The sequence below is a fragment of the Camellia sinensis genome, chromosome 4 (assembly GCF_055761805.1).
Source record: "Camellia sinensis isolate YWXY chromosome 4, ASM5576180v1, whole genome shotgun sequence".
In the NCBI taxonomy this organism is placed as follows: Eukaryota; Viridiplantae; Streptophyta; class Magnoliopsida; order Ericales; family Theaceae; genus Camellia; species Camellia sinensis.
In genome coordinates, this window is record NC_138964.1 from 164181014 (window position 1) to 164193039 (window position 12026).

Here is a 12026-nt window from a genome sequence, read left to right on the forward strand (position 1 = left end):
TGAAAAATGCAATCAACATTTTTAGGACCTATCTTAGTCTTTTTAGGACTAGGAATAGCCACTTTAGCCAAACACTCCCACACTTTTAAGTATTTGTAGGATGGTACTCTCCCATGCCACAATTCATAAGGTGTTTGATTCACTTTCTTCGGGGTACTTTTTTAAGAATATAATTAGAAGAAAGTATAGTTTCCCCCCACAAGTTCTGAGGTAATTCAGAACTTATTAACATGACATTCATCATTTATTTTAAAGTCCTATTTTTCCTTTCAGCAATTTCATTTTGCTGAAGTGAGTAAGGAGCGGTGGCTTGATGAATTATTCTATGTTCTTTACAAAATTCACCAAAAGGTGATTCATATTCACCACTTTTATCACTTCTTAATTTTTTTAATTTTCTTACTAAGTTGATTTTCAATTTCATTCTTATATTGAATAAAAGTTTTCAAAACTTCATCATTAGTTCGAATTAAATAAATATAACTATATCTAGTATAGTCATTTATGGAAGTGAAAAAATATTTTTTTCTCACCTCTAGTTTGAATTGATTTAAAATCACAAATGTCACTTTGAATTAATTCAAGTGGCTCCGTATTTTGTTCAATTGAATGAAAATGAGTTTTAGTTAATTTTGCCTTAACACAAATTTCACATTTATGATTTAAATCAATGTCAAATTTAGGTAAACATTCCATATTAATTAATCTATGCAAAGATCCATAATTAACATGTCCTAGTCTACCATGCCATAAATTTGAAGACTCAAGCAAGTAAGAAGAAGATTTTTTTTTATTAATAACAGAGGGTACGATAGTCATTACATTTATTTTGAAAATGCCATCAGACATGTAACTTTTTCCTACATACATCCTATTTTTGGTAAGTACAAATTTGTTATTTTCAAAAACTAGCCTAAACCTAGTTTTACTCAACAGAGATCTAGAGACTAGAGTCTTGCGAATGTTCGGTACATGCAGCACATTGTTGAGAGTGAGTTTTTTTCCAAATATTATCTACAGAATAATCTTTCTTTGTCCTTCAACTTTAGAAGTCGAGGAGTTGCCTATAAAAAATTGTTCACCGTTGTCCACTATAGAATAAGATGTGAACATCTTTTTGTCGACACAAATATGACGAGTAGCACCAGTGTCCACCCACCATTCTTTAGGATTTCTGACAAGGTTTGCCTCGAAAACAACTGCAGAAAGATTTATGTTATCTATACCATTGAAAATTTTGTCCACTTTTGTCATATTGGCTTTAACAGGCTTCTTGTCACAACCCGCTTCTCGTACTTAAGGGTTAAGCATCGTGATGGCCAGTAACTGAAGTTACCTCCGGCCAATTCTTAAACAAATTACTAAGAGTGGAAAAGTATTTAAGTGAGGGTACCAAAATAATCATTGGAGCTTCTATTTTTATAACAAAATTTATTGACTAAAAAGACCGATATTTACATATGAAAATTAGAAATTATAAATACTATAAAAGTGCTATATGTGTCTATTCCGCAGCCCTGCATCTAAGACTTTTCAAAAGCTATTTCTAAATTATATTGTTTCCTGACAATTGGTAAATGGCTATAAGTACATGACAAAGTGAGAAATATTATACTAAGAGCATAAGGGCATAAAATTCACAATGAATAATTATTGGGCTTAAACAAATAAAGCATGATATTAAAATACAAAATATATAATACGAAAATCATTTGACATATAATACATAAATCATATAAACAAATTAATCATAACCACGGTACATGACAAAATAGAACAGAACAGATGTATGGATTCAAGAGGTGGCTCGTACGAACTCTAGAGGTGGCTCCTACCATAGTGTAGCACTTAACTTCGTACAATACTTTACTTTACACCAGAAATCATAATTACGGTACAGAATAGAACAGATGTATGGATTCAAGAGGTGGCTTGTACGAACTCTAGAGGTGGCTCCCATAATAGTGTAGCACTTAGCTCCGTACAATACTTTGCTCCACACCAGAAATCATAGTGTCAGTGGATCCATGACAGATAGAGAGTCACAACGTGACTAATGTGACGCCCCAATTTTTTTTTTGAAACGTCATAAGATTTAAATAACAATAACTTGCTAGATAAAGTTTTAACTACTAATTAGGAACTTTTAAGTTCTTACATAGTCAAAGTCCAACAACAAAATAAAACTACAAGTTCACACACAACGTCACAACATAGTTAAATCCTAATACAAGGGATAACAGGATTTTATTTTGATAAAATCTTGACTCTAAGTCAGCCAAGGTTCGATATTGGCAGCAGCTCCAATTTCAGCCTCAGTCCCTTCTTTGATATAATCTGGCATGAAACGCCAGGGCAACAAAATATATGCCATGAGTTTTGCAACACACTAAGAAAACGTAACCAACCAACCATTCTTTTTAAGAGAAAAACAATAAGATTCTAAACATAAGATAACAATATAATTGTACACATAAATTACAACCATTAAAATAATTTCAGTAATTTTAATAAATTAGGTGATACTCTAAATCTCACCAAAGAGATTTAACTTACCAACCACTAAGCATGGCAACGGTTAATTTGAAACCCTCCCTTGGTCAAATATTTAAGTGTCACCAACCGTAACTACCAGGGATGCTCATGTTCGGAGTTATATTTCCAAGTAGTGGCATCCGTGGTCTGCCCCAAGGAAATGGTCTGCTAGGGGTAAGCAACTTCCCTGTGTGCCACCTGCACATCCACCCTTATTCCAAAATCGAATACCGAAAAGGGTTCAAATAAGTCCCATGCCATCTTAGAGTTTTGCAACACAATTTACGTGAGAATTCTCAAAACCAGGGCTCACCCTGAACGACCGGTATTAACCGTCAACCCTTAATTTCGTACACTCTTTAAAACCAATACTCACCCTAAACAACTGGTATTAACCGTCAATTGTTAACTTTATATATACCATTATTCATTTAGATTAATTCATAGATCAAACCCATAATCTAAAAATTTATCATGAAACTAGACTTCTCAAGTCTCATCTTTTAGTTAGAAATTACCATATTAGGCTTAGTATAGGATTTTGAATAAATTTTTGAATACATAGTAAAATCTGTCTCACAGTTTCAGATTTAGTTAAAAATTTGTATAAATTCGTAGGAAACTCAAAATTTGTTGCCAAAAATTTTTGGATAAACTAGACATCATTATCAACATCTTTGTAGAAGAAATCATCTCGAAATTTTGAGTATAAGATTATCTAAAAATTCGGGTAAACATGCTGGCAGATTCAAAACAGATTATTCTCAACACAGTTTCAGATTTAGTTAAAAATTTGTATAAATTCGTAGAAAGCTTGAAAATTGTTACCAAAATTCCTAAATGAACTAGAAATCATTATCAACAACTTTGTAGAAGAAATCATCTCGAAATTTTGAGTATAAAATTGTCTAAAAATTCAGGCAAACATGCTGGCAGATTCAAAATAGATTACCTTCAACACAATTTCAGATTTTTGTTAAAAATTTGTATAAATTCGTAGAAAGCTCAAAAATTGTTTCCAAATTTTTTTGGATAAACTAGACATCATTTTCAACAACTTTGTAGAAGAAATCATCTCGAAATTTTGAGTATAAAATTATCTAAAAATTCGGGTAACATTCTGGCAGATTCAAAACAGATTATTCTCAACACAGTTTCAGATTTAGTTAAAAATTTGTACAAATTCATAGAAAGCTCGAAAATTGTTACCAAAATTCCTGGATGAACTAGAAATCATTATCAACAACTTTGTAGAGAAATCATCTCGAAATTTTGAGTATAAAATTGTCTAAAAATTCAGGCAAACATGCTGGCAGATTCTACACAGATTATTTTCAACACAGTTTAGACAATGTATCATATGTATACAATCTGAAAATTTCAATTATGTAAAAAAAAAATGAGAGGATTGAGAGGGTTTTCTTACTTAGTTGTAGGGTTGAAATGGAATAATGAAATGGTAGGAAAAATATGCAACTTCAACCTCTTCCTCTTCTTCCACAAGAATTCCCTCTATTTGGATGTATATGGTTTATGCTTAGCCCAGAAATTATGAACTTTCTGTGCATGCTACTAGGTGCATTATATAGACTCTCTCCGCGGCTAGCTCTCTCTCTCTCTCCCTCTCTCTCACACATTCTTTTCATTAATAAAACCATTCCCTTTCTCCAAGTTCTAAGAATTAGGCTTTCTCTAATTTCTTTGCTCACTTTCTCCAAATTCTATGGCTTTCCCTAAATCCTAAGAAAGATAATGGTTTATGGTTTCCATATCACCATGCAAATAGCCACGAAATTTTTTTTTTTTTAACAATAATTATTGAACATCCATAGCATTTTTATTCTTAATAAGGTCTTTGTTAGTGATAGAATTGGGTTAATTTAAAACTTTTTTTTTTTGTACTATTATATATTTTAGGTAGATTCTGAATACAATTAATTAATTAATTTATTTATTTGCTCTTAAGAATAATTTAAAGATGGGTTTTTACACTAATTAGGGAACCAATGGTTATTTAAGTCCCCCAAGACATGGGACTTCCGTGGTGATACTTATAAAATAATTACTCAAAACACATTTTAATAAACAGTTATATTCATAAGTTTTTCTTAGTATATCAAATAAGGTTCATAAATAAATAACATAATTAAAAATGCTAATATAATATATAAAACGTAAAATAAATTATAGTAACTCAAAACATACATAAAATATATTGGGTATGTTTGGTTTGATTTTGAGAGAGTAGTTTTTAAAAATTATTTTGGGAAGAGAGTTCAGAAATTTTTTGGTTTGTTTGATTGTTTATTTTGAATGTAGTTTGGGAGTTTGGGAGTTTGGAATGAATTGATATTTTGTTGTAATTGAGTCGATGTGTGTGAAAGAAAAAGTGATTGAGAAGGAGAGAGGAGAGAGAAAAAGTGATTGATTAATGTGTAAGAGAGAGAAAGTGATTTTGAAAATTGTTTTGGAAAAATTACAAACCAAACAAGTTTTTCAGAATTTTTTTTCCCAAAATCACTCTACAAAGCCAAACCAAACATAACCATTATGGTGACTCAAGGTATAATATAATTCACCTTAATATTAATTCCTACTATTCCTGTCTATTTTCTTTGGTTTTCCGAGGCTCCTTTCTTTACTCACTCTTTTACTAATTTCCCTCTTCTTCTTTTTTTTCCTTTTCTTTTCTTTTTCTTTTGGTTCTTTGGCTTCTCGGCCACCTCGTTTTTATACCTGAGCTAGAGGTGATGAGTCACCCCCTTACTAATTACACCTAATGGATGATTTATCTCTCCTATAGATTTAACCTTCCCAAGTGCTCATTCCACAAGCTTCCAACCAACATGCATGCATCTCCTTATATTCCTTCTTGGCCTCATTTAACCATAGTTGTTTTGATTTAGCCACAAATAATATATTAATAACACTTTTAATAAATTAATACCAAATTAAATTATATCTTAGCATATATAATTATAAAATAAAATATTTTATTTTATTTTACTCTTACGAAATATTTAAGATTTTTCTTATTTATAATTAAATAACACGAATATAAAATTTAAGGGGACAACTTAAATTTTCGGGTTGTTACACTTCTTGTTAATCTTCCTTTGTCTTTGCGCTTGTTACGACAATCTTTTGCTCGATGTCCCTCTTTGTCACAGATGTAACATTTGTCATTGAACTTGTACTTCTTAGTTTGCCTTCCTTTAGAGCTTTGTGCGGAACTTTCTCCAGAATTCTTCCGTTTCTTTGCTTTTAGAATATGTTCCACCACATTTGCCTTAGACTCCATTAGATGCTTACTAGCCCGTTTCTCAGAATTGCGGTTGTCCTCCTTAATTCTCAAATGCACAATCAATTCCTCTAAAGTTATTTCTTTGAGCTTGTGTTTGAGGTAGTTTTTGAATTCCTTCTAGCCTTGTGGTAATTTCTCAATTAAGGCAGCAACTTGGAAGGATTCACTGAGAGACATGCTTTCTGCATGAATGTCATGCAGAATGAATTAGAGATCATGAACTTGGCTGATCACAGTCTTAGAATCAACCATTACAAAGTCTAGAAATTTGGCTACCACGAATTTCTTCGAGTCAGCATCTTTGGTTTTGTATTTTTTCTCCAAAGACTCCCAAATTTTTTTACCGTCTTGATAGGACTGTAAGCATTGTATAATGTGTTGTCAAGTCCGTTCAAGATGTAGTTTCGGCAAAAGAAATCAGTATGTTTCCAGGCATCGACCGCAGCAATTGCCGGTCGATTTCATCATCTTTCAGAGTAGGAGCATTCTCACGAAGGAAACGCGTCAGGTTGAGAGTAGTAAGATAGAATAACATTTTCTACTGTCATATTTTAAAATTAGTTCCTAAGAACTTCTTTGGGTTCTCATCGTGATTTACTAGCACAGTCACTACAGGAGAAGGGGTTGGAGCAATTGCAGCCACCATATCAGTACTTGTTTGAGCATTAGTTTCAATAGTCATGAATTCTAAATTATAAAAAAAAATTATAATTCGAATTTTATACTACACAGAAAATTAAAACCATAAATACATAATTTAATTCTATAAAAATAAAAGAAATAAGAATTGTAACTTTTTTTTCCAATTAATTTGAAAATAAAATAAAATTTTATTTGAACAAATTAATTCCACACAGAAAAAAATATTTCTGTAACACTTCAAAAATTAAAATACTGAAAACAAAATTTTAATTAATGAAAAACTTAGAAATTATTTTTGAAAATCAAAATTAATTTCTGACCAATTTCACAAATAAATATTCTGAATTGTTAATGATTACCAATATATTACTACTAGTTGTCACAGAAAATAAACAGTATATGACTACTATTTGTCAAACAGTATATTGTTACTATTTGTGTTTTTCAACCAGAATATTATTTTTGTATACGCACAGAAAATTAATTTCTGTAAGAAGAAGAAAGAAAAAAAAGGAAATAAACGAAAAATTCTGTATAAACAAAATAATTCAAATTTGTTTTAAGATTGTTAGAACAATCTTTTGTGTAAAATAAATAACTTGAAATCAGATCAAACAAATAAAAATAAAATACTTATAGAATTTATTTACCGAACCGAATAAGTACAAAAAGATCAAGTCGAGTGTGTGATACTCTGTCCTTAAGACATATTCGCTGTAATAACTCAGATTTTTAATTATTCCGTAAAATTTATACTAATATTATTTAATTTCAGTTCGGAAAATATATAATTTGTTATATATTATTATGCGTAATTTTGTAAAATAATATAATTATTATGAATTTAGGGACCAAAGTATAAAATAAATAATTAATTTACTATTGATATACAATAAGTGTAATTTAATTAAGAATTATATATTATCAAAATTATGTATATATATATATAATTAGTTTAAAGATTTGGGCCTAATTAGTATTAACTATTTAGGTGGTGTTTGGCAAGTTGGGCTGGGGCTAAAATAGCCACAAAAGACAAAACAGGCTATTTTAGCCACAACAAACAAAACATCACATCTAACCCATAATCATTACACTCTTCTCTCACAAAAAAAATCAAAAAAGCCAAAAAGTCCTTCCCAAACTAAACTTTTTAGCCCAGACTAAAATAGCTAAAAAAGTCAAAAAGCCAAAAAGCCAACCCACTTCCCAAACGGAGGCTTAAACTTATCCGAAGGATAAACTCAAATCTTGAGTGTAATAACGGTTGAGATATAGGAAGGCTACGTGGATGCCACGTGTCACCCCCGAAACTTGTTGCGCAAGTACTGCTTGATTAGTATATAAGGAGGTGATTCATTGGAAAAGAAAAGAAAAAGGAACGAAAGAAAGAAAGAAGGAAAGAAAGAAAAGAAAAGAGAGAAGGAAGAAGGAAAAAATTAATGGAAGTTGAAAGGATCTTTGATAGTAGAAAGAAAGGGTGGGGTATTAAAGTTAAAGTGAGTTGTATTATACCTTGAGTTACTAAAATATATTTTACTTATATTTTGACTTACCATATGTATTTTATACAAGTTATATTTTATAAACTATCATAAATTATATAAACATTTTAGTTAGGTGGTTTTAGTTCTGAACCCTATTTGTTAAAAGGAAACCTATGGATATCTTTGGTTATATTTTAAAGAATATTTGACTATGACCCTATATACAATTATGTTTTGTAAGTACCACCACGGGAGTCCTATGCCTTGGGGGACTTAAATAACCATTGGCCTCTATTTGACCACTTTGTGATCCTCTGTTTGTCATGGATCCATTGATCTCTGTTCTGTGCGGAGCTAAGTGCTACACTATTGTGGGAGCCACCTCTAGAATCCGTACGAGCCACCTCTTGAATCCGTATCTCTGTTCTGTGCTGACCAAAATACTGTGCGGAGCTAAGTGCTACACTATTGTGGGAGCCACCTCTAGAATCCATACGAGCCACCTCTTGAATCCGTACCTCTGTTCTGACTATCGCTTCTTTGACCTCTGCTCTGTTTTGTTCAGTACCGTGGTTATAGTTATATATTTACATAATATCTGTATTCCAGTTTCTGCTATTTAAATGATTTGGTTACTAATGATTTATGTACCAAACTGAGTTATACAAATGTTTTGGCTACATAACTATCCATGGTTATTTCGTGTCCCTTATACTCTTGGTATAATATTTCTCACTCTGCCATGTGTTTATAGTTGTTTACCAATTTTCAAGAAACATGCAATTCAGAAATGGCTTTTGGAAAGTCTTAGATGCGGGACTGTAGGATAGACACACACGCAACACCTTTATCATATTTTTATATGTAAATATCGACCTTTTTTGTCAATATTTGTAATAAAAATAGAAGCTCCAATGATTATTTTCGTACCCTTACTTAAATATTACTTCCGCTTGCGTTTATTGATTTGTTTAAGAATTGGCCGTAAGTAACTTCAGTTACTGGCCATTACGATGCTTAACCCTTGTGTACGGGGAGCGGGTCGTGACATTCGCCCTGTTTCGGTGCTTACGGTTAAATAGCGTCTATCTCCCAAATACAATAATCTACACAGATTGTAGTAGCACTCCAAACAATCTATACGGCGAACCAAACCTGTGTTCTGTACTCTTAGAATTTTTTCCTAAATAACTAATATGAAGAACAATGCAAACAAAGTGCAAAAACAAGAGAGAATAAATTTTCTGAATCTGAAAAACTACTAGAAATGATCTCACTATAAAAAAATTAAGGTTTTAGAGATCAAAATTTAGGGACAATTATTTTTTAGGAACCAAATATTTTTGTTGCAAAAAGTATCGTCATTATATTTTTAGTAACGAAAATTGGACATTAGTGATGAATTATTATCATTTTGGGACCAAATTTTTTATCTAAAAAAATAAACCATTTTGAGACCAAATTATTTTATCCCAAAAAGTCTATTTATTAGTGGCATTTTCAAAATTTTGTCGCTAAAAGTCTTATTTTTGACTTTTCGGGACAACCTTTTAGCGACTATCCTCACGACGATAGAAATGGGTCCCTAAATGTCTTTTGCAACAAAATTTTCACTTTTAGAGATCAAAAAATTTAGTATCTAAAACTCTTATGTGTTGTAGTATCTCTATTTATGGGCAACTTGGTGGCAATTTGAACAGATATGAACAGTTATGAAAAAGAACTGAACATGTGCAATAAACCTGAACAGGTACAGTTTGAATTTTGAATAGATCTACTGGTAGTTTGAATCTGTCCATAACTGTTGGGTTGTTTTAAAACTATTAAAAAATTGTCTGAATCTATTGGAAATTTGGACCGGATGAGACTTGTTTGGACAAAAAATTTGAATTCAAATTTGGCACAAAATTTGAATTAATTTCCCACAAGAATTTTTGGAAAAAATTCAAATAAATTTTGTCAAAAAAATTAATATTCGACCCGGCCGACGGCCGCGCACGCGTGTGGTGGTTTGAACGAAATGTTACTTTGTCCATAACTCCTCATTTCTACAAACTTGGGGTGCCCCTTAAGGCCCAACCCAAGTGTTGACACCTAAAACTTATACACACACATAAGTTCTCTTAAGTTTTCAATGTGGGATAACCATTTCAAGGAAACCCATATTTTACTTCTTTAATAGTCCATTCCACGAACCCGAAAACGACGTCAACTTCTCATTCACTCATAAATGGTTTTGACGAACCGTCTTCACCGTGTGACTTGCCATGTGGCAAAGAACACGTCACCTACTTTGGACTCACCCCAAAAGACGTGTAGACCCCATCCAAATTTGAGCTCAAAGTTAACCTAAAATAAATCTATAAAAATCATAATTCCAACATGCTGATATTAGGTCACTTTTGAATTGGAGACATTAATTACTTTTGGCCAGCAGCCGAATCAGGTTTGAAGATTGGTCTCCAAGACCCCAGGTCAAGCTCCTCAGGCTATCCATTGGAGTTGTTGAACTTATCCAACTCATAGGAGTTACCGTCATTGGGAGAGGAGGAAGGGGCTAGCGGTGGTGGAGAAAGGGAAGAGAGATAAGAGAGCGTTGAAGTTCAACATCTGGGTTCGAATTTGATGCGGCATATCTTTGTCTATGTTTAGCTCTCTATCAACATGATGGTTGTTTGATTTTGTGTTTGTTGATGAATAAGAATTCAATCTTCCTAGCCATTGATGATGACAAATTTCCTAGAAAATGCATTTGTTTTATTCAGGCATCAATTCTTTCAAAACGAAAATATATAACATAAGAGTGGATTGTCGCAACTCAGCAGGTTTGGACTGGTTTTGAGGTTATGGTAAGAGTTGTTTAAATCCGATTTATATTCAAATTTTAATTGTCTATCTTTTATCTGAACATAATAAATTGAATTTGGACTAGGCTTGAATTGCCTTAGTTAACTACAAATTTGTTGGAACTGGTGGTGATGGGCAGTCGCTTTGATGGTCATTTTTGGGCCTTAGTAATGGCGATTTCCACTCATCATGCTCCCATGTTAAATGAGAGAGGCTCCCATATACTAGCCCCTTTAATTCATTTCATTTTTTAAATGAAGAAGTAAAAAAATGAACAGAAAATAATATTTTATTTGTAAGTCGAAATTTTATATAGTGCGAGATATGTCAAAATTGTTGTCTCTTCGTTTAGAGGAAAGATGACTGGATTAGATTAGGGATACACAAAAATAATATCAACAATTTATATACTGACGAAGAACTCTCCTCCTCCTCTGATAACAGGATTTAGAACAGCGGCCCATCCGCCCAATCTGGTGTGAGTTCACTGTTTACCACTACAAAATACCTCGCCAAGTCTCTTTCCGTTTCTATGCCAAGAATGCTTTCCTCACCTATTCACAATGCCCTTGTCCAAAAGAACAACTCTTAGAACTCCTCTAATCTCTACTCCAACTAGCCTGTCAGCCATACTACATACTTGTCGCAAGGGAGCTCCACGAAGATGAGACGGATTTTACTTCTCGTCCCATTCTATCCTTCCTTGCTTTGATTTTATTTATTAAATAGATATATAATTTAATTTTTTAATATAATAAAATTAGAACAATATTAGCGATTTTAAATATTATATTACAGTTTTTATTAAACATTTACATGAGTGTGTGATTTACATTTACAGTTAGTCTAATATTTTTAACATAATTGCATTGATCTCCTTTTCAATAAGATTAAAGTAGAAAAAAAAAACGATGACAATGATTTACTTGTCATGTAAATTAAAATTTCAAGAGAAATTAATACAATTATGTCAAAAGTGTAACACTTCGTTTGGATCATGATGTCAAGTGAGAAAAGAAAATAAATTATTGTAGTTTCTCACTTAGGTGAGAAAAGAAAGAAAATGATTATGGTTTCGCACCATTGTATTTGAATGAATAAAAGAGAAAATAATATGATTTCTTACACATTTTGTTTGAATAGAGTAAATAACAGAAAATAAAAAAAAGTGTTATATTTAATTTTACCAAAATAACTTTCCATATTAACAA